General features: G+C 38.1%; 1 long non-coding RNA gene across 1 annotated transcript; it reads right to left on the bottom strand.

The window, feature by feature from the left end:
- Positions 1–5,600: 5,600 nt before the first annotated feature.
- Positions 5,601–22,288, bottom strand: LOC139799666 (uncharacterized). The gene is made up of 6 exons (XR_011727407.1): positions 22,023–22,288; positions 12,921–13,078; positions 12,294–12,400; positions 8,901–8,950; positions 7,788–7,919; positions 5,601–7,286 (listed from the first exon to the last, which is right to left on the bottom strand). It is a non-coding gene; the product is annotated as an uncharacterized lncRNA (long non-coding RNA).
- Between the last annotated feature and the right edge of the window lie 967 nt (positions 22,289–23,255).

Raw genomic sequence — 23,255 nt, 5'->3', positions numbered from 1 at the left:
TAGAAAGAGAGAAAGGAGAGAAAGAGAGAAAAAGGAGAGAGAAAGAGAAAGAGAGAAAGAGAGAAAGAGAAAGAGAGAAAGGAGAGAAAGAGAAAGGAGAGAAAGAGAGAAAGAGAAAGGAGAGAAACAGAAAGAAGAGAGAAAGGAGAGAAAGAGAAAGAGAGAAAGGAGAGAAGAAAGAGAGAAAGGAGAGAAAGAAAGAGAGAAAGGAGAGAAAGAGAAAGAGAGAGGAGAGAAAGAGAAAGAGAGAAGAGAAGGAGAAAGGAGAGAAAGAGAGAGACAAGGAGAGAAAGAGAGAAAGTGAGAAAGAAGAGAAAGAGAAAGAGAGAAAGAGAAAGTGAGAAAGAGAAAGAGAGAAAGAGAAAGAGAGAAAGGAGGAGAAAGAGAAAGAGAGAAAGGAAAGAGAGAGAAAGAGAGAAAGGAGAGAAAGAGAGAAAGTGAGAAGAAGAGAAAGAGAGAAAGAGAAAGTGAGAAGAGAAAGAGAGAAAGGAGAGAAGAGAAGAGAGAAAGGAGAGAAAGAGAAGAGAGAAAGAGAAAGTGAGAAAGAGAAAGAGAGAACGAGAAAGAGAGAAAGGAGAGAAAGAGAAGACAAAGAGAAAGAGAGAAAGGAGAGAGAGAGAAAGAAGAGAAAGAGAGAAAGAGAAAGAGAAGAGAAAGAGAAAGAGAGAAAGGAGGAGAAGAAAAAGGAGAGAAAGAGAAAGAGAGAAAGGAGAGAAAGAGAAAGAGAGAAAGGAGAGAAGAGAAAGGAGAGAAAGAGAGAAAGGAGAGAAAGAGAGAAAGGAGAGAAGAGAAAGAGAGAAAGGAGAGAGAGAGAAAGGAGAGAAAGAGAAAGAAAGAGAGAGAGAAAGGAGAGAAAGAGAAGAGAGAAAGGAGAGAAAGAGAAAGAGAGAAAGGAGAGAAAGAGAGAAAGAGAGAAAGAGAAAGGGAGAAGAGAAAGAGAAAGAGAGAAAGTGAAAGAGAGAAAGAGAAAGAGAGAAAGAGAAAGAGAGAAGAGAACGAGTGAAAGGAGAGAAAGAGAAAGTGAGAAAGAGAAAGAGAGAAAGGAGAGAAAGAGAAAGAGAGAAAGGAGAGAAGAGAAAGAGAGAAAGAGAAAAGAGAGAAGGAGAGAAAGAGAAAGAGAGAGACAGAGAAAGAGAGAAAGAGAAAGAGAAAGAGAAAGAGAGAAAGAGAGAAAGGAGAGAAAGAGAAAGAGAGAAAGAGAGACAGAGAAGAGAGAAAGGAGAGAGAGAAAGAGAGAAAGGAGAGAAAGAGAAAGTGAGAAAGGAGAGAAGAGAAAAGTGAGAAAGAAGAGAAGAGAGAAAGTGAGAAAGGAGAGAAGAGAAAGTGAGAAAGAGAGAAGGAGAGAAAGAGAAATTGAGAAAGGAGAGAAGAGAGAAAGAGAAAGTGAGAAAGGGGAGAAAGAGAAAGGAGAGAAAGAGAAGTGAGAAAGAGAGAAAGAGAAAGTGAGAAAGGAGAGAAAGAGAAAAGAGAGAAGAAATGAGAAGGAGAGAAAGAGAAAGAAAGTGAGAAAGGAGAGAAAGAGAAAGAGAAAGTGAGAGAAAGAGAGAGAAAGACAAAGAAAGAGAGAGAGAAAGAGAGAAAGAGAAAGAGGAAGAGAAAGAGGAAGAGAAGAGAAAGAGAAAGAGAAAGAGAAAGAGAAAGAGAAGAGAAGAGAAAGAGAAAGAGAAAGAGAAAGAGAAAGAGAAAGAGAAAGAGAAAGAGAAAGAGAAAGAGAAAGAGAAAGAAAAGAGAAGAGAAAGAGAGAAAGAGAAAGAGATGAGAGAGAAAAAGAGAAAGAGAAAGAGAGAGAGAGAAAGAAAGAGAGAGAGAATGAGAAAGATAGAAAGAAAAAGAGAGAAAGAGAAAGAAAGAAAGAGAGAGAGAGAGAAAGAGAAAAATAGAAAACGACAAGAGAGAGAAAGACAAAGAGACAAAGGAGAGGTAAAGGGAGAACAAGAGAAGAGAGATAAAGAGGGAAAGACAAAGGGAAAAGAGAGAAAGGAGAAAGAGGGAGAGAGAAAGAGAAGGAATAAAGGAGAGAAATAGATTGAAAGACAAAGGAAAGGAAAGATAGGGAAAGAGAGAGAAAGGAGAGATAGAGAAAGAAAGAGGAAAGAGAGAAAGAGAAGGAGAAAAAGAGTGCGAAAGAGGAAGAGAAAGAGAGCTAAAGATAAAGAGAGAGAAAGAAAGAAAGAGACAGAGAAAGGAGAAAGAGACAGAAGAGAAACAGGAAGAAAGAGAAGGAGAAAAGGGAGAGAAAGAGAGACAGAGAAAGACAGACAAAAAGGGAGAGATAGGGAAAGAAGAGAAAGAAAGAGAAAGAAATAGGGAGAAAGAGAATGAGTGAGAATGAGAAAAGAAAAAAAAGAGAAAGAAAGGGAAAGGGAAAAAGAAAAAGAGAAAGAGGGAAAGAGAGAGACAAAGAGACAGAGAGAGACAGAGCATGAGAAAGACAGAGAGAAAGAGAAAGGAGAGAAAGAGAGAAAAGAGAGAAAAATAGAAAGAGAGAGAGAGAGAAAGAAAGAGAAAGAGAAGGAAAAAGAAAGGGAAAGGTAAAGAGAGAGGAAAGAGAAAGACAGAGAGAAAGAGACAGAGAAAGGGAGAAGAAAGAGAAAAGAAGGAGAAGAGAGAAGAGAAGAGAGACAGAGAGACAGAAAGAAGAGAAAGATAAAGAGAGAAAGAGAGAAACAGAAAAAGAGAGAAAAAGTGAGAAAGAGAATGAGAAAGCAAAAGAGAGAAGAGACAGTGGAAAAAATAGATAAAGATAAAGAAAGAGAAGGAAGGAGAAGGAGAAGGAGAAGGAGAAGGAGAAGGAAGAAGGAGAAGGAGAAGGAGAAGGAGAAGGAGAAGGAGAAGGAAGAAAAGAGAAAGAAAAAGAGAGCCAGTGAGAAAAAGAAAGAGAGAGAGAGAGAAGGAGAAAGAGAAAGAAAGAGAAATATAAAGAGAGAGAGACAGAGAAAGCGGAAGAGAAAGAGAGAGAAAGAAATAGAGATAAAGAAAGAAAGGAAGAGAAAGAGAGAGAAATTGAGAAAGAAAAAGGAGAGAAAGAGAAAAATAGAGACAGAGAATGTGAAAGGTAAGAGAAAGAGAGGAGAGAAAGGAGGAAAGAGAAACCCCCTTGCATAAAAGGACTCTACAAGTTTTAAATTTATAAAAGAAGGGGATGTTTATTAAGCCCTTGGCGCAGGAGGGGACAATTCCTCCAAAATCCATGCACACCAATCTCAGTTAGGCTTTTGTTACATCCACTGACATTTTACATATCCATCAGATTTTGCAATACACCTCTACATATGCATCCCCTACTCCAGCTTTCTATTACAATTAGTCCCACGCAGTCATTTTCATAATCTCCTCCCTCCTGCGCTTGCTTAGTGTCTCCTGGTGGTGGCTGTGGGGGTCGTGGGGGATGAAGTTAAATTGAGGCAAAACTTCTTCTCTGGGTAAACTTTTCACCTCTTCTTCTCCGGGCGTGCACATTTCTTCAGTCTTCAGCCAGGCCAACAACGTGTTCTGTTTCTTATCTCAAGGTTGCTGTAGTTATCAGTTTAGCACACAGATTTCCTTTATAAGGCGATGACTACTGAAACAATTTCTTAGCTTCTATTAAACAAGCATTCTGTGTTAGCTTCTGTCAGGTCAATGTGACCCCCAAACAATTACTAACAGGCACTATATATTACATCAAAATAAAAGAGAGAGAAAGAGAGGAAGAGAGGGAGAACAGGAAGAAAGAGGGAGAAAGAGGGAGAAAGAGAAAGACATGGAGAGAAAGAGAGAAAGAGAAAGAGAAAGAGAAAGAGAAAGAGAAAGAGAAGAGAAAGAGAAAGAGAAAGAGAAAGAGAAAGAGAAAGAGAAAGAGAAAGAGAAGAGAAAGAGAAAGAGAAAGAGAAAGAGAAAGAGAAAGAGAAAGAGAAAGAAAGAGAAGAAAGAGAAAGAGAAGAGAAAGAGAAAGAGAAAGAGAAAGAGAAAGAGAAAGAGAAAGAGAAAGAGACAGAAAGAGAAAGAGAAAGAGAAAGAGAAAGAGAAAGAGAAAGAGAAAGAGAAAGAGAAGAGAAAGAGAAAGAGAAAGAGAAAGAGAAAGAGAAAGAGAAAGAGAAAGAGAAAGAGAAAGAGAAGAGAAGAGAAAGAGAAAGAGAAGAGAAAGAGAAAGAGAAAGAGAAAGAGAAGAGAGAAAGAGAAAGAGAAAGAGAGAAGAGAAAGAGAAAGAGAAAGAGAAAGAGAAAAGAAAGAGAAAGAAAGAGAAAGAGAAAAGAAAGAGAAAGAAAGAAAAAGAGAAAGAGAAAGAGAAAGAGAAAGAGAAAGAGAGAGAAAGAGAAAGAGAAAGAAAGAGAGAAAGAGAGAACAGAGAAGAGTGAGAAATAAAGAGACAAAGAAGAGGAGAGAGAGAGAATGAAAGAGAGAAAAAGATATAAAGAGAAAAAGGAAAAGGAGGAGAGAGAAAGGGAGGAGGAGTGGGAGAAAAAGAAAGTGAGGAAGAGGGAGCAAGAAGAGTAAGACATGGAGAGAGAGAGAGAGAAAGAGAGAGATAGAGACAGAAAGAGAAAGAATGAGAAAGAAGAGAAAAAGGAGAGGGAGAAACAAAGAAAGTGAGGAGGCAAAGAGCAAGAGAAACAAAAGAGAAATGGAGGGAAAGAAATAAAGACAAAGAAAGAACGGAGACACAAAGAATGAAAGAGAGAAAAAGTGAGTGAAAGAGAGAATGAAATAAAGAGAGAATGAAAGAGAAAGAGGGAGAGAGAATGAAAGAGACAGAGAAAGATAATGAAAGTAAAAGAGAGAAAGACAAAAAAGAGAAAAAGGAGGAAGATACAGTGAGAGAGAGGAAGAGAGAAAGAGAATGAAAAGGAAATAGAGGGAGAGAAAGAGGGACAGAGACAGAACAGAGAGAAATAGAGAGAGAGACAGAGAGTAACCTATCTCTGCATTTCTCTTTTGTTTCTCTCTTTCTGTCTCTCTCTTTCTCCTGTCTCTGTCTCTCTCATTCATTTTATTGACAATTTCTTTCTGTAGAATACATTGATAAAAGCATAGGAAAAATGTAATGACAACACTACACATTGTCAGGTGGTAAACAGTCCATTGAAAAAACAAAATAGATTAAGAGGAAAAAACCAACATTATTGAAATGCTATATAGAGGAAGAATGGAGAGAGCCTTGGCAAGCTTTTCTTCTACATTAAATGTGAAGCCGGACATGTGTTTACACCAAAAAATAAAAACAAAATACAACAACAACAAAACACCCAAAACAGACACAAAACCCCCCACAGTATGAAGTGAAATCAAATGTTAGAACCTAAGATCATAAGCAAACCATATGTCTACAAAATGGGATTACATTCTCATGAACAGGTCTCAGTAATGAAGGCTCTAGTTTTGTCTTTGTACCCTTAAAGACCATATTTTATCTTCTTTAGCACAGATACAGGGAGCTGTCTGGCTTGGTTATGAATCTTCCAACTTGAGGAAGACAGAGGAAAATGAATAACCACAGAGATATTTAGAAGTGTTCACAGTTGTTGTAGGAGCATACCACAGTTGTAGAGAAGAAAAGGGCAATTACAGTTATGAGTTTGATAGTTAGTCAGAGACATCTGGCTTGAGAATTCTCACCCAATAGCTCCATCAGTGGAAAATCAGATCACCAGATGCTGCATGAAGTGGATTAAAATCTCAAAATATTCCATAGTTCACATAGAAATTCACCAGCAGAAGGAAGAGCAGGAAGACTTGAAATGGCAAAGCACCTACCATATCCATCCCACCAGGATTAGGTGAATAACTTTTTATTAGTAATTTGGCCACTGTATGTCAGTGGTTTTTGTGTTCAGAAATAGTGTCCAAATAAACTCCAGTCATCAGTGGTCTATGTGATGTTTGAGAGAAGGTTAAGCATAATGTTTTGCCAGCCTTTTTCTGATCATCTGCTAGTTCTGCAATTCTTTGTACTGAAGAGTATTTGAGTTTGCCATCTTTTTAAGAATTACACATAACATTGATTTTTACATTAAGCAATTGGAAAAATATCTCTTTTTAATAAATAATCACAATGTGTTTTTATTGACTAGCATAATTATCTACTAATAGGCAATGTATACCTATTCATCTGTTAAATAGCCTACTGCCTACTATGATCTATTAATAAATATTAATCACATCCTGAAGGCACTGCAGAGTCAACATCTTAGCCTGTCTGCTTTCCAGGGTCCATTACTGTGACTAGGGGAGCACTAACATAACTGTGATAATGTCTCAGATAAATTGTGGCTCCATCTACATCCATCTGCACTTGTTATCTAAATCTGCCCTGGATTCTCAACCTTCTTATTGGGGAGAAACAAAATCCTTGGTCCATTTTTCTTCCTATCAAAGCTGAACAGTCTCCCCCATATCATCCCAGCACCATCAACACCTCTTATCATGCTGGTACTTTCCTTATTACCACACCACACCCTGGTGCCACCCTTGAATCCAGTGCACTCTTCAGCCCCAGTATTTTCAGCATCTTTCCAGTCTCCAAAGCCTTCAGCAGTTATTGCTTTAAGCAAGAGGGCCTGGTGATATCTGTATCCTCCCTGCCCATTTTACCACACTGCTTTCAACCAAGGTAGCTTTAGTTAAATTCAAGGTAACCTCCACGCACATATCCAGTCCTCAGGATTTTGCAGACAGTGCAATAATGTGCTAACTTAAATATTTACCATCACGTATTCCCAGTGACTATCCCACAACCACTCCCTTACCAAGTATCATTCCAGCTCACAGGCAATCCCACGACACCAAACATTCATCTCCTCCCACCCTTTCACTCACAGGGACTAAGTGCAGAAAGGCAAGCATTACCTCAATCTAATAAAGTGTGATTAGCATTTTTCTATATTTAATCCAGTCAGTTCACTCAATGGGTGACATAATTAATATATAGATTAATAATCCTACACGGTGCTTTTTGTTTGGAGGGAAAAAATAACCTCTATTCAGTGTAATATGTATGCAAATAACTTTTCTGGGTGCCTACCTGCCTCCTGGGATGTAGGAAATGAGAGAATTTTCTGAAGACTTGTTCAGCTATAGGCAGCCTGGGAAACACTGCTGTTGGTATTTCCAGGTGTTTTCTTGGCAAGTGTATTTCTCCCAGTCCTGGTTAAAAGAATTTGAAGGCTGGATGCTTTGATAGAGGTGTAACTCATGTCCTTGTCTCAGAATGGTTGGAGTAACATGTGGCTAAGTGGCTACTGAACATGAGAGTAATATCTCTTCCTATGCTTAAGTCATCTCAGCAATATGACCAAGATCAGAGAGAGCTGTGAAGAGAGAAAAGGAAAAAGGCATATTGCATAGATAAAGGAAAATAATGCACTGTTGGGATAAAAATCTGTTTCACCTAAGTACTTTTAGAGAACAGCCAAACAGTAGAAGTGGTGCAGGAAAATGGCTGTAGCAAAAGTAGCCTGTCCTGGTGAAAACTTTCTTTGTAGGATTCATGGAACTCTCAGCAAACAGCAAAAATCTTATGACAAACGTCAGGGAACCTGGGGTACATATTTCAGCACTGATCTCATTCACGTTTTTATCCCTCCCCTTTTTTTTTTTTTTTTTTTTTTAATTTTATTTTTTATTTTTGGCATTCATGCTTCTCTTCACCTTAAAAAGAAGTTCATGAAATTAAATGTCTCTATGGAAAGTCCACATCTGGGTCACAGCTTAAAGGCTGTCTTTTTTGTGCTGTTAAGATGATACCTTGTCAGCCAGATGATTGAGTAGACACATGTGCAAGCAACCAGGCACATTCAGGCAAGACATACCTGTCAGCCACTGAGTCTTTGCAGTGATTTATTTGAATTTCAGGTTGACTCCCCCTTTCTGTGCAGATTTCAAAGGAAATTGCAAACATACATATTCATCAGCCTCTGCTAATGGAGAGACAGAATCAGGAACTAAAAAAGAAATAAAGTTAAATCAAAATTACAAAACAAATGGAGTTGTCTAATAAGTACAGAGGGTTTTTTGATTTTTTTTTTTTTTAATTATGGTGTTCTGTGAGCTTTGCACACTGACTGATAACACTGTGGTTTGTGGTTTGTTTTTTAATTATTATTATTTTATTATCCCTTAGAGGCACTCTTTTGATCCCAAGCACATTTGTTTTAGAATAAAATATACCAATATTTAGATCACTCTTATTTTCCAGTCAGACAGATAAAAAGTCAACCATACGACTGTGTTAGCAGTAGATTGTCCCTAGGGCTATGATATTAATGTTTGAAGTTCATTTGAGTAAGGAATACACGTTTCAAACCACTCATAAGGTTCTTCATGCTGTAGTTGATCAGGTTCAAAGGACAAAATGTGAACTGTACAGTATCATTTACTACTGAGCCCTCCTTGAAGTACTTTGGTCTTCACTCATGGTAATCACAATCTGTCAGACTGACTCATGCAGCCTGATTAACTGTAGGATCTAAACATCTCACCTAATAGAGCATCATTTTTCTGTTCTTAGAATAGAGAAACTGGAATATTTCTGAACTGAAATTGAGGAACCGAAATACTTTTATTGAGGGGGAAAAAAAAAAAGTTGAAAACCATCAAATAACTTTTCAGCTCAGAGTGCAAAATGCTGCACTATTGTCCACATCAAGAGAAATATCTAAGTGCCTAAGTGCCTTTGATTTTAATGAAAGGCAAGATACTGAATTGGTCTAAGATCTGTTTACAGCAATAATCATTTTGCATGAATGAATATGGCTTACAGGAATAAAACTTCTGTTAATAAAACTCCACATAATGAGGTATGAGCAGTATCTTATATATTGTTATGTGTCCAGGGTTGCATATGTAAAGCTTAGGTGAAGGGAGGCAGGCAAAGGTTAAATAGATAGCCTGGGGCCCACCAAAGAATGGAAAATGCACTTTACCTGTCACCATTCTGTCTCTTCTTCCTTTTTCCTTGATGGTGAAAGGATTGCTTTATGGACAGGGTCAGGAAACTGAAACAAAATATATAACTTGTGTTTGTAAATGCCAGCTCTGACTCTCCATATATCACTGAACATCCAGCAGTTCAAACACTCCCTTTACTCACACATCATGTTTCAACATCTTCCTCATTTACTGGCCCTGTAGCCTCCCTTGTACTCAGTGAACACAACAAACAAGCAGAGCACTCTCCCTGTCACTACAGTCTTTGCACACTTGTGTGTTTTTGTAAATACACAAGCACGTATTTTTCATGTAGGTGTAACCAGCTGGAATGATTAAATGGTGAATATTAGTCCATCTCTTTACTTGCCTCTGTCTTTCAGATGTTACATTTACCATTGCAGTCTTATAGTTCCCTATTTCCTTTCATCCTGTGAGATCCTTCTGTATGTACACAGAGGAGCTTAAATGCAGCCACTTCAAAGTGTAAAGAAAGCATTAAGCTGTAGAAAGGGCAGCTGAGGAGATAGCCTTCAGATTCTGACCCACCAAATTTGCATCTCTTGTGCCTACACAGAGAAAAAATTTCATTTTTAAATCTTACCCTTGCAGCAGTCCCATGTGTGGAGCTCTGGGTGGGTTGCATAAGCAGCACTGTACTGAAGCTTGGTCTCAGATGTGTGGTTTTAGGAAAGTGAGTCCAGGCTGAAGCTTTCCACAGGCTACAGATGATTAGGGGCTTTAAAAGGGGTTTCTGTCTTTTTCTGAATTTCATATTTTGAGTCTCCCCAGCCTACTTGTCAAGTTGGCTGAAAAGCTGTTTGAAACTGATTTAAGAATTGCCAGGAGGACTTGAACCAGCAAGCTGGCACTTGAACCACAGGTGTGAATGGCACAATTTGTAGTCAAAGGGTTTCAAAATAGACATAAATTGTGTGTCACATGCTCTATGGGCTGCCTACTCATAACACCCTAAGAGATGAAGCACTGGCCAAGAGGGCAGAGAAGCCCTCTGGGTCACAGTTTTCTTTAGGGTGATTCTGCATCTTCCCATCTCCCCATCACGTGCTCCAGCCCTGTGTCTTGGCATAAAGAGGACTCTGCTGTTGCTGCTGCTGCTGCTGCTCCCATTTCTAGTGTTCAAGGAAACCAGTGGAGGTCTGCTCATTCTGTTCATTAAAAGCCAAGCACTGTACAAAATTTGAGAGAGATGAATAATTTCCATTTACTTCACTAGGCTTTGGATCAAGTCTTTATGGTAGAGAATGGATCTCCCTTACTCTTTTCCAGTAAATAGTAAAATCACCACTCAGTGGCGATGGGTGCACAAAGAGTGCTCCATCCCTGTAATTTCTTTTATCTTATACTTAAAAAGCCAGTTATCTCAAAAAAATTCCATAAACAATGTGGATACAAATTTATGTGAAAAAACATGACTAATGTAACCAGAATCATTATGCAGTCAGTGTTCAAGTTTTCTTACTTAAAAACTTATTTGTGCCAACAGTGCATTAGACAGAACATCCGTGTTATCTGAATATTTCTAAAAGAATGCACAAGCCATATTTCACTTTGGCACTACACAAACCTTCATAAACCCATAATGAAAAGAAATAAACATTATTTATCTTTAAAATCAAAGCACCAAACTTGAATTTCCTCCTGGAAATTTTAATTAGCAATTTTAAAAATGCTAAAGCGAAGTATCTGTTCCCAGTTGTCTGTTTAGTTTAATTTAAATTATTTCTGGAAGTAATATAATTAAAGTCCTTTCAGTTCTTAATCAATATTTTATTTACATGTATTTTCCTTGTAGTACTTGATTAGGTCTTTTGATAAGGGTGAGGTAGCTTATTTCTTGTTTATTATGTACTCAGATGTACCCATGTTTTCACTAACAGAAGAAAACCTCTTGTTGTACAGAAACACTGCAGAAAGCATAAAATGATGTTTTTACAGGTGGGCAACTGGAATTCCAACACGTCTCAACAGGAATTATGTTAATAAGTTTTTAGCTGATCTAAGTTCCTACATGAAAATATCTTTCACTAGAGATCAAGTAAATTACATATTACACAAAAGGTCTGATTCACCCAGGCTCATTTAAGCTTCTGCAAATCGAAGTGACAAGTAAAAATTATTCAGTTACACCTTACATTCCAGCAGACCCAAAATAAAGATCTAAACCTGTACTCAGCCAAGCCCTAAACCTACAGAGCTCCATTGGTATTAAGGCCTCCAAATAATTGTCCCCCAACAGACATGCTTAATGACTAATCACACAACACAATAATCATATCCCTAGTACATAAAGAAGCTGTTGGGGTAGAAACCATATCAACAGGGATTAAAAAGGCAAGCATTCTCTTTCATCTCTGCTACATTTCTAAAGATTTTAGTTGGTATCTTCTCTATTTTCCTGATGGCATCAGTTGACTCAACCTGCGACTGGTATGCAAAATGTTGAAGACTAACTCTAGTTAGATTTAAATTGCACAGCACATGATTAGTTTAGTCTGATGGAGGGTCAGAAGGATACATTCTATATTATATTTTACAATGGTTTTTTTCAATTTTACTGGCTAATTGTTTTCTTACAAGGCTTGATCTTGCAGAGTTCTTGGGCACCCAGCACCACATCAGTGTACTGCACGGGGACAGTTCAGTTGATGTGTCAGTGATACACATTTCTAACCATTTCTCTGTGCCTTTTTAGCCCAGCACATTTAGTCCTAGTGCCCCCAAAGTTTGGCAGATGGCTGTAGCCAGAGAGCCAGCTCCCTGTAGGTGTTGAAGGGATCTGCCCCACCATGCATGCTCTGGGAGCAGGAGCAGGCAGGGGCTTCCCAGCCGAGGGCATTGAAGGCAGCAGACCCAGGGGACAGGAGGCCAAGTGCCTCAGACTTTATGGGCAGTGCTTCAGACTTGACAGGTCTGTTAAGATCTATATACTGGCAGACACGTGTTTACATCTGAGGCTGGATGTATTTATGTATACAGTGTGTGTATGCCTAAGCAATTAAAATTAGGCAGTCCAGAGTTTCACCAAAACTGATACCAAACCAGAAGTTTTAGCATGTCAAACAAATCCTTTACATTTGTTTTAAATTGTTTTAATTTGCTTTTTTTTTTTCCCTTTCCACTCCTGAGCCAAAGCTGAGGTACCAACACCAAAAGGCTAACTGAAGAGAATTTTATTCTGAGATCTTTGCACCTATTTTGTATAGCCTAAGTGTATTTTGCATATCCAAGAGATTAATTAGTCTATTTCTGATAAACACCCAAACTGAAACTGTCAACCCACATGCTTATGGTCGATATTTATAAAGGTGTCCACGTACTGTTGAAAATTATGGGAAGAACAGCTCTCATGCTGTTTTATATCTTACCTTTATCCACAGATACAGGGTTTTTATGCTGCCATCCAGAGAGACCTGAAAAAATGGGTTGATCTCTGGAACCTCAGGAAGGGGAAGTGTGAAGTTCCTGGACTGTTCTGTCAAGATAAAATTTCAACCTCCCAGTTTGGTATGGACTCCCCTGGCTGGATGCACAGGAACCATTATGGCTTTTTTCACTAGATCCCCCATACTATCTGCTTGCATTTGTACACCCCTGTCTTACTCAGTGTGAGGTCCTTTCTTGTAGCAACAAAATGCAGTGATCCCAGTCTGAATCTTTTTGAGACTGCAATTTCTTCCCTCTATGAAGCAAATAGTAGATTATCTAAATCTACACTAAATTTTGCAGTGAATTAAAGTGCATTAGATTTCTCTGTGGAGAAATCATTTTATTCACATTTTAATTGAGCACAAGTAGTTTAATGTTGCTTTGGGAGCAAAGGAAGCTAAATCAAAGCAGCTTTAATTCTAGATCAGACATTTAACTATATGCAGCTCAAGGTAAGTAATTTTAAAATTTTTTTTTCAGTTATTGAACAACTTGAGCATCCCTGTGCAAATACATTTTCAGTAGCCTCTTTACTTGCCTTCTGCTTCTGGTACCACTCTACTCACCATAATCTCAACATCCTGAGTAATCCTCAGCTTGCTGCTTTAACAGGCAATATTTCTGGTGGCTGATGGATGCATTGTCTGTTGGAAGTTGGTGATCTTCTCTGCTACTCAAATAAAGGTTTCTCCTCTGGCTTCAGCAATATTTTTACAGCACGGCCCTTGAGAGAGCAAGAGAATTGCAGTCCATTAGAAAATGGCATCTATTGCTCTGTGAGATTTTTCAGCACAGTGACTCGTTTCAGAAAGCAGCATTTTAAAGGATGTCAAAGAAACATGAAACATGTTTGGCAAGAACAGCTCTGCATAGGAGGTGATTCTCTGACTGTGGAGGCTGCACAGACAAACAGTACTGCACTATAGCTTTCAAAATACAAACACACACAAAATGGAAAGAAACTACAGAAGAAATTGCATGTGAATACTATGGTGCCTGCCCAGAAAACACCCATTATTTCTTCACATGTCCTGAAGAAGACTCTGAAGACTCGACTCCTTTTACACAAAACAGCAGAAAATAAGATGAAGTACAAAAACCTAAAAAAGGTCCCATTTTAATCTCATTTATGTGTATTTGGCCATGAGTACAATTTAACTGTCATTATTACTATCAACAGAAAATGAATTAATTTGATAAATAGTCATGTTGTGGTTTCAAATTTTTAAAAGTGTGTCAGGACTTGGGTAGCAATTTAATTTGATGCATTATTCAAAGTTAATTAAAATGCTTTCAGGTTTTTTTTTTTGCTAATGCTTTTCATTTATGTTCTGACCATTTCCTGATGTTTCAATTAGTTTTGCTCACAGACATGTGTTATAATGAGCATCAAGTTGAGACCAAGGGTTACTTAATTTATGGCACTGTTAGTCAACCAACCCTTGAGCCCCATTTAACTTCATAATATTTCAGATTACTTGATGTGTGTAAACAGATAGCTAATTCAGCTACTGTTACATATATACTTAATGAATGTAATGACATTTATGGAACTAGTTAGATTTTTTTCAATGAAATATTTTCTGTTCCAGCTGACATTATGCCAAAACTGGAACATTTTGCAAACACTGACTTTGATGAAGTTTTGGCAGTATTATTTCCAAACTGTAGCACAGACTTCTTGGAAGATGAGAGTAAAAGTGGAAAACCTGAGTTTCTTGAGCCAAATGCAAGAACATTTTGCCAAAAGCTTTTGCACACTTGGCATCCTTTCCAGACACAAAAATCATTTCACAGCCAGGGAAAAATTCATAAAATGGGAGGCTCCCTCACTTAGATCTAGCTCGTTGTTGGCATTACCATCATTGGTCTGGAGCAGTTTCTCTGGCATTATAATCTGTTCCTGATTTCTGCCTCTTCAGTTGTGAATTGTTTAATTGCATTGGAAATGGAAGGAAGAGACTGTTGGTGAAACAGAGTTCTAAATTGCTGCAAACTTTCTCCACTGAGTGGATGGCACTGGATTTCTTGGGTCCAAGGGGAAGGAGAGAGTCTCCTGACAGAGGAAAAAAAAGAGAGAAGCCAGGGTAGGAGCCTGGAGAGAGCCTGCAAGGCTGGACTGTGGTTCTTCCTCAGGAGGAGAATGGATGACTGGTATTCCCACTGGGAATTATGGAGTCAGAGCTTTTGAATATCCAGTCAGTCAGACACATTCTTTTATCTTAAAATGCCCAAATACTTTGGATAAATCCCAGTGTAGGAGACAGAAACAGATGTGCTGCAGAGAGAATGAGCTAAGATATCTGAAGATAAGGGCAGGAAGCCTGAACCTGATTTGATAAAACGAGGGCAACTGGTGGTTCAGAAGGATCAGGCTGATCGAGTTGAAACTGCTGAGGGACATATTTTAAATACAGTTTGTTTTAATGAATTGGAGAGAGGACTTTGAAATTTAGAGAAAACAGAGATGGAGATCTTACAACAACAGAAGGAGACAGTGAAGCTATGACAGCATTTGACAGATGTGAGCATAGATGTCTCAACAGAAGAACAGATTAAGCACAGCTTGAAGAAATAATATGGATGTGTATGAGAAGTAACAGGCAAATATAGCTCCTAGCAAATAACTAGTGAAATAAAAATAAGCTGGAAAAACATGATACAGTAACCTAAATACTTGAATTTCTGCAGTCAATTTGCTGTTTTGCCACTCACTTGCAACTTCAGGAAATAGATAAAATATAAAGTTTTTTTCTTCAAACACACTTTGCTTTGTAGATGTATGTACATGGATAAAAGACAGCCAGGTGCCCTCCCAATAACTCTCAGTCCTCTCCTAGTGTGAATCAGAATTGCGTGTTCAGTTCAAATACCAACAAGCAACATTCTGATTTTTCTGAAATGGAAAGTGCAAGACATCTCAGAATAAACATTGTATCCCATGACTTATGAAGAATTATAAGTATCCCAGTGCTGCATTATATGCAGAGAAATTGTAAAGAGTTTTGGTAATTCCAAATTACTCTTGGGGCAAACACCCAATCCCAGAGATCTGAAAACTGAGCTGTTTAAAAAGCATTATCTTCCAAGCATAATTTTCATTTCAGCAAGCTGTGCTAGCAGCATGCCAAACTGAGATCTAATCTAGTGTCAGCCTTTGGCCTAGAACAGTAACTATAGCTAGCTCATATGTTTAAAATTATTTTGTCTGGTTTATCTAGCTGACTCTGCTAACAGCATAGGTAGCTATACCTGTGATATTTAAAAGATTGCAGGCAGCTAACAGACTATGTAATTATCACTATGTCTGAACTGACATGACAAATGGATTCTATGTTTAACCAGCAAAAGAGTTAATATGCATTCTAATAAAAGCCCCCCTACCACCCTGCCTTGAAGTTAATTGGACATCAAATTCCAGCATATTAAAAATTTCCTGGTCTTCTCAGCAAATTCTTTTAGACCTAAGATAAGTCTCAAACCAGAAGCAACCTCTTTTCATATTGCTCAGAAATTTTCTGCTACTTGTCTAATTTAGCAAAAGTTAGCTCTATCTCTTCTTCTAAATATCTGAGCAATCAGTTGGAATATTTTACAGACTATTGCAAGAATAATGACACACAACGAGGTTAGATGAAGCACCACTAACTCAGACAGGAGGAGTACATGTACACATCTCAAAGCTAGAAACATTTTTTTCTTTTAAAAAGTCTTTTAAATACAGGTTCAGTTCCTGGCCTGGTCTGTTTTCAGCAGAAGTTAGCAGTGTCTCAGCACTAGCACACAAGGAGATGTAGTATCTGATACAAGGAATATATAAAATGCCATAGTATCAGTCTCCCTTCTTCCTTCATGCTACTTCTGCTGCTGTAGAATTGTGATCCTATAAGATTTTAAAAAGAATTAATCATTAATAATCTTCTGGCTATCTGTCATGATTCCTTTTTTTTTCCTTATCCAAAAATGTTCCCTCTTTAAAGGTCATTTCAAATAAATAATGCAGTCTCAGACCACTTAGGTTTTCATTAAAAGGAAGCTGACATAAATTAGTTCAGTTCTTCATAATATCTATTGATCTACTGGACAGGTTTACAATACAATACACTTTCATTTAGAGGGTTTCTCATAATACTGACATCAAGAAAATTACTAACAGTGAATTTTAAACACATTATCATGACAAATCTATTGACTAAATTAGAAAAATAAATTTACTTTATTTATTTCTCTAGAGACACTTAACAAAGAAAGATGATGTTTATCCTGAAGAAAAGAATTCTAAATGACAGGGTAACAATGAGACAAGACCGGTTCATTGATAAATATCTGGAAACAGCAGATAACAGGTACCCTCAGCTTGATGGGAGTTATTATAGAAAATGCTCATAATAAGCATCATTTTTTACTGTCTTACAGCTTGGGAAGACATTTTCACCATCATTTGGTTGGTGTAAAGTAATGAAGGTAACAGATTTTGAAAATCTCTGCTTGTTTCTGCTGAAGGCAGTTTCTACTTAGGGGAATAATGCCAGACTGTGCATCTGGGGCGGTGTAATCCTGGATGTACTTAAAGCCTTAAAGGGGACAAGAGGCTGGAGTGGGCCCTGCAGATAGGGATGTGGGGGTTTGGTGATGATACCCTCAATATGAGTCAGCAACAGGACAACCACGCTTCCTCTGGCCTTGGTCATTATTTCAGATTTTTCAAAGATGGAAAATTCTGCCAAACCTTTTAATCAATTTTTTGGAGTGACAAAGTCAGCCTTATAATGCTCTTTTCTACCAGCCTCCAGACTGGAGGATTCCTACTGACAAATAGAGACATTCCAGTCAAACCAGTAATATAGTCGAGAAACAGAAGCAAGAAAATGTGCACCTAAATCTGATGCAGAGGCTCCTAACTTAAAATGTTTACATCAAACGTAAAATAAACCAAAGAATTGCACTGATCCATTTGTGATAACATAGTGGTGGAATAATTTCAAATCATTATGGTCAGTCTTGATAATAGGAAAAATCAGTGCAATTACGTTACAAATAATCAATGGTTTTTGCCATCAGAACCACAAAAGGGAGGGAATTAACTTACTGTAAGAGCACCACAAATGTGAATTAAAGGATAGTAAATTTATTCACTAATTTTAAAGAAAGAATATTTCGTAGCTCGTTCCCTGCCCACCCAGATATAAGAATGCACTGAACTTCCTCTGATTCTCCTGGCACAAGTTAGGGTACCTCTCACTTCCCCCTTCTCTTGTCATAGATTCTTCATGACTTATAACACTGAGAGACTTAGAGGCCAATGCACCCCCTGTAATAGCCCTGTTCAACCCCTGTTCACCCCCTGTCCCAGCCTGTTGGGCTTTGCACAATGTCAGTGAACCCCAGGCTGACTGGGGACAACTCCTCCTGTGTCCAGTAACTCTGCCATCATCAAGAGGGTCCCTCCTTTTGGAGAGACACAGAGGGAACCTGGTGCTGTCATACCCATACACCTGAGACTCTCTTCAGCCCCAGCCCCGCGTCCCTGCTGTGCTAAGGGTGGGAGTTCCCTTTCCTGGGGCTCTTCCCTCTTGGCCTGATGCTCCCTCTGCTTCATCCCAAGGACCAGGCTGAGAATAAGCTGGTGTGTTAATGAGGGTCCTTGTGTTAGGTATTAGGTGTGTTATTTCATTAAATCTGTTTATATTTCAATCATGGACTCCCCCTTATCTGAGGAGGGATCATCAGGTGAGAAAACAACTATTTAAGCTTAGCCCCAGATATGGGCTAAATGAAGACAATTACCTATCAGTAGAATATTGGTAATAAATATTCTTATATGACCAGATGATTAGCCAGTGTGAATTTGATTCAGTAACAGTATTCTGAACCCTGCATATTTTTCTGCATTTTTTATTTATTTATTTTTTAAATTTCTTTTATTGGTCTGTGCTGTAGTGAATACTTTTTCCTAAGCATTTTCCAAGCTTTAATTCCAAAGTCATTCAATTCTGGACAGGGGAGAGAGGATATTTTAAAATGTTCTGCCTGTGCTAGCTGGTGTTTCTCTCTATATTGCAAGAGTCTGATTTCTGGAGATGTAAGTCAGTCTTCAGGATGGTAATTTTGCCAGGCCCCATTGCAGGCTTCCCATTAGGATTTTACCAAAAGAGAATAAACCTCTTTTTATTTAGCGCAGGGAGCACCAAAAAATAAAAGCATGACGAATTTTCACATTTTTTGATGTCTTAAATAGCACTATAATTTTGCTCTTTTCTGTACTTGTTGCCACTATAACCATTAGGAAAGCTATCAGTCGCAGATGGAGTAAAATAAATATCAGCTTTCAAAAGGCAAAAATTCAATATAGGCAGTTTAAGAATTAAATAGCATTGTGTAGTGTCTTTTCTACCCTTTTTGCAGTGGAATAAATGACCACAAAAGTTACAACCAGATGAGAAAGTAGCACTCTACTCTGCAATTAAAAATGATGGATAAAATGAGAATAGAACCAGAAAGCTGTCATTTTCTGATATTAAAAAGACAAGTATTTTTCTAAGCTAACTGGAAAAATAATTTGCTCATCTACTTAGTCTGCTTAGATGTCAAAAAAATAAAAGCTTTATAGCATTTAACATTTTAATGATTCAGGAGAAACAGCAAGGTTAGGTCTCATCTTCCTCTCATTGAACATGGTGAGCATTTTTGTCTTTCAATTCAAAGCAAGGTGGACTTAGACCCTTGGTTTTAAAGAAAAGTAATATTTGAGAAGATGATAGTATAAATATAGAATAACGTACTACAGTTCTGGTGGAATAACTCTAGATGTAAATCTAGCACTCATTAGTAATATTAATTTCATGCAAATTTCCCTTTTTTTTGGCTTGCACTTTCATTCAAGTTTATGAACTTCCTGACCTCATACATATCTGTGAGACAGACATCCAAGCTCCAGGAATGAACCACACAAGGCTCCCCCTAATAAAAAGGGCCAGGTCAATTTTCCATTTCCCCAGTAAGCCCCTGTTAGGCTTCCAGTTACCTCGACTCAAAGGGAGAAAATTCCCCTGAGACTGCCCTTTGCTGTGGGCTTTGATAGTTTTGGGGTTTCTCTTGAAAGCAGAGTAGTTCCCTAGTTGCACACAAATGATTCAAACAGAATCACTTCTACAAATCAGTGGCAGGGAAAAAAAACAATTCCAAAATTCACCTGGTTTGAGAAGAATTGGTCAGTGAGAGCTCATCTGCCAGAGCACATTAAACAAAGTGCTTGTTGAAAGGTTCTGTACAAGTATGCCTGTTAATGAAAGAGCATAAAAGATGAGAGCTCTGGGCAGAGTTTTCAGCTCCTGGAAGCTCCATGATTACACTGGAATCAATAGATCAGTGCAGTTTTCTGCATGCAAGGGCTTGGCCACCCCAGGGCATTAAAATATATCCCAGAGCTCAAGTCTTACCAAAGCCTTTTGCAGCTCTCCCAGCACAGAACAAGCTGTGCAATGTTCTCCAGAACTTAAAAAGTCCAAGGAAGGCAACAGACTGCTACATGAAACTAAACTGATTAATGTCCACATCATAAGGAGTAGTCAGTACAATGCTGCAAATAAAAGCCAATATTTTCCTTCCCAGAGGGATTCTATGCCATAACAGCAGCTTAAACTCTTGAACTGCTCTGTTCACCCTTGCTGCTCTCTGGTTTGGAACACCAGTTCGGAGATGGGTATTGAACTGGATGCCAGTGAGTATGGGCCTGTCACTGCATGCTCCCAGTTCCTGAGATAATGTAACGGTATTAAAAAAAACCTATTATCCTCACCAAAAATACTCCTCCTCTCTTTTTTCTGTAAGGCAAGTTAAATTATGTGTGTGTCAGTAGTAAACAAAAAGCTAGGAGGCATTTGGAATCACAACATTTTTTCCTCAAATTGTGAATTATGACTCTACCAGCCAGGATGCTTCCAAACCACATGTAGCCACTGTCACTGCATCATCCTATCTCTGCAGCAGCATCTTCCTCAGCCAGATTAATTTTATGCCTTATTTCAAGCTTTTTTTCCCCCAAGAGCAATCCCAATATTTCTACCTGCCATTTAATTACTCCTCATTCACATCAATCTCTGTCAAAGAACATTACAACAATAATACATAACTCTGTGGAACACTGATGTTCTATAAACTGCAGCATAATACTTAACATATTAAATTCAATTTTTCAATTTAGCTATTCTCTGTCTGTTTTACTTGGCTTTAACCTAAACAAACTGCCAGTGCCAAATGCAGCAGTTGGAAGTGACCACCTACAGCACAAGATTAAGGAAATGAGAAAGTGCTGTGTATTTGTTCTGAAGCTAAAACCTTCTCTTCAGCAAGGGAACTTCATTGATTATGAGCCACACTGTTTTAAATTAAGTAAAATGGAAATATAATGAGCTATGGTGGAGTGAAGTATAGTTTATTTAAACCTTTTCCATCATAGTGAGATCACTTTTCTAGCAGAATTTTCCAGGCTTTCTTGAGAAGATAAAGTTTAGCAGTAAACCTGACAACTTTGTTATAAAAGACAATATATGCAGTAAAATGGAAAAAAGTTGTTTTCACTCAGTAATCAGACACTGTTATTTCTTCAAGTTTACCCTGCTCATAAATAACAAAATAACATCATCTTGACAGTATCACATCTTTTGGGGCTCCCTGGAGCAAGGTTTGCCTCTGCAGTCAGACCTCAGGAGGCTCCTGCCTGCCCATGCATGTGGGAGACAGGAGCTGCATGTGCCAGTGTCACCCAGACTCTGAACTTTGTCACAATCTCTCTAACCACTGCAGCATGAAGCAAGAACATAACATCCTCCACTTGCCCAGACACAAAAGGTGACCCACATGATGAAATGATTCCAGCTCGAGTGAGTGTGCCCAACAAGAAATGAACATCAACAACTGAGAGAAAAGAACTGCCTCCAGAGGCAGGGTGGCTGTGCTACCCGGTGCTTACAAAATAAAGTACATTTTTATTTCTGAGGCTTGCCAGCTCACAATATTTCTAATGCTTACCTGACCATCTAAAACAAACAAAAAAATTAATCTGTAGATTAGTTCAGAAATGTAATTTTGATATAATGATCCTAACAGCTTCTGAGTCATTGTTCTTTCTCAGTTGACTGGATAATGTAAATTTCTTGGTAAAAAGATGTATACAAATGTAAAATCTGTTAGCATCAAAGAAAAGAATTTCATTACAGTTTCTGTGCTTATAATATTATGGGTACTCCTCTGTGAGCTCTCTCCCATTCCTTCTGATTTAAGCCCAGTTATTTTAATAATTCAGTATAGGTTTCAGTGTTGTCCTTTATTCCCACTGAAGGGGCACAACTCAATACTCTCCGTAGTGGTAAGATCCAATATCATGAAAAAAATTTCCATTTTCTATCTGCTTGACTTGAATAACTTATGTTACTACATACTTGTGTGAAATCCGAGAGGCCTGGAGAAGTTAAAGTCAGCTCAAAGAGGAACAGAAGCATAGTAAGAGAAAAAAAGCATAGAACATGTTCAGGGTGTACTGAGTACTAGGTCACTTAAAAATATATAAAATTATATTGGAATATTGGAATTAAACACAAATTATAAAAATTTTGAATAAGAAATTTCCAACCAAGTGCAAATATCAGTCTTCTTTGTACAGGTCCTACCTTCTCTGTAGTTCATGATGAGGAGGTACCATAGTGGATAGCTGCTGCTAAGCCTGCTCTTTCAGTGCACCAGATTCCATGAGTGGCAGCTTGGAAGCTCAGGAGAATCCAGTGAATTCTGATTAACATCTGACGTATCAATAGGAGTAACCAGAAGCCTGTAAAATTAAGGAAGAGATTTTTTTGCAACTGTAAAAGTTCCATAAAGCACTAGCAGATCCTGATTTCCCATATCCATCCTCAAAGTAAGCGTGGAAGAAAGCTCCACTGTCCTGTGAATAACATCATCCAGATTTATAACCTAATTCTGAGAGAGTCAATAGCAACAGGCATTTCAAGAGGTCTCAGAAAGAGGCCACACTACATCATAGAGAGTGACACCAAGAGAGATGGAGAGGATGATTTTTAATGAAGAAAGACCAGAAGTCTGAGAACAGGGATGAGTAGAAAGGCCCCAGAGGTGAGTTATGTGTTAAGTCTTCTCAAGAGTCACCCAAGAATTACTGCTCAGCCTATTTTAGAAAGAGTTCTTAACACCCTTCCCTATAATGATGGAAAAAAATTAAACACAGGTCATTTTATAGTTAACACATGCCAAACTTAGTTGTATTCACAGAGATGGTTCCTCTCAATATATTTCACTAAGCTCCACTCTAGCAGATTGCTAATTGTGGCTTCAGCCCAACAAAGCACACATAAAAGTGAACCTGTGAGCAATTGAATTAATTTTAGTGAAGTATAGATGTGTTTAAGGGATTCACATGCTTAACTGCTTTGCTGGACTGTGGTTTAGCTGAACAACATCTCTGTATCACCCTATCAGCCTGTCCAGCAAGGCAGTGGAGCCAGCAAAAAGTTAATGTGATTGCTAAGTCATTGGAAATAGGGCATGCACAAGTCTATGAAATGATCTTGTGGAAGCATTTGTCTGAAATTAGTTCTTACTTCTTCAAATTAGCTCATTTTTCTGAATAAGAGGGCTGACTATTCTGTGCAAAAATGGAGAAATGAAATAAAATTGAGCATAGTGGGTAATTAATCAAATTAATAGGTGGCACCGAATTGTAGCTTAAGAGCATATTTGAAAGGAAAAAGGCTGTTCAAATATCAAATGAAAAAGTTTCTACTTTTTGCTAATGACAGACAAAAATATTGTTATTCATGTATTTTATTAGTCCTGAATAATATCCTCCTAATTAAAACTACTGCCTACTTGATTTCTTGAATAGCATT

Source organism: Heliangelus exortis, chromosome 9, assembly GCF_036169615.1.
Source record: "Heliangelus exortis chromosome 9, bHelExo1.hap1, whole genome shotgun sequence".
Classification (NCBI taxonomy): domain Eukaryota; kingdom Metazoa; phylum Chordata; class Aves; order Apodiformes; family Trochilidae; genus Heliangelus; species Heliangelus exortis.
This window is presented reverse-complemented; position numbering and strand designations above follow the sequence as displayed.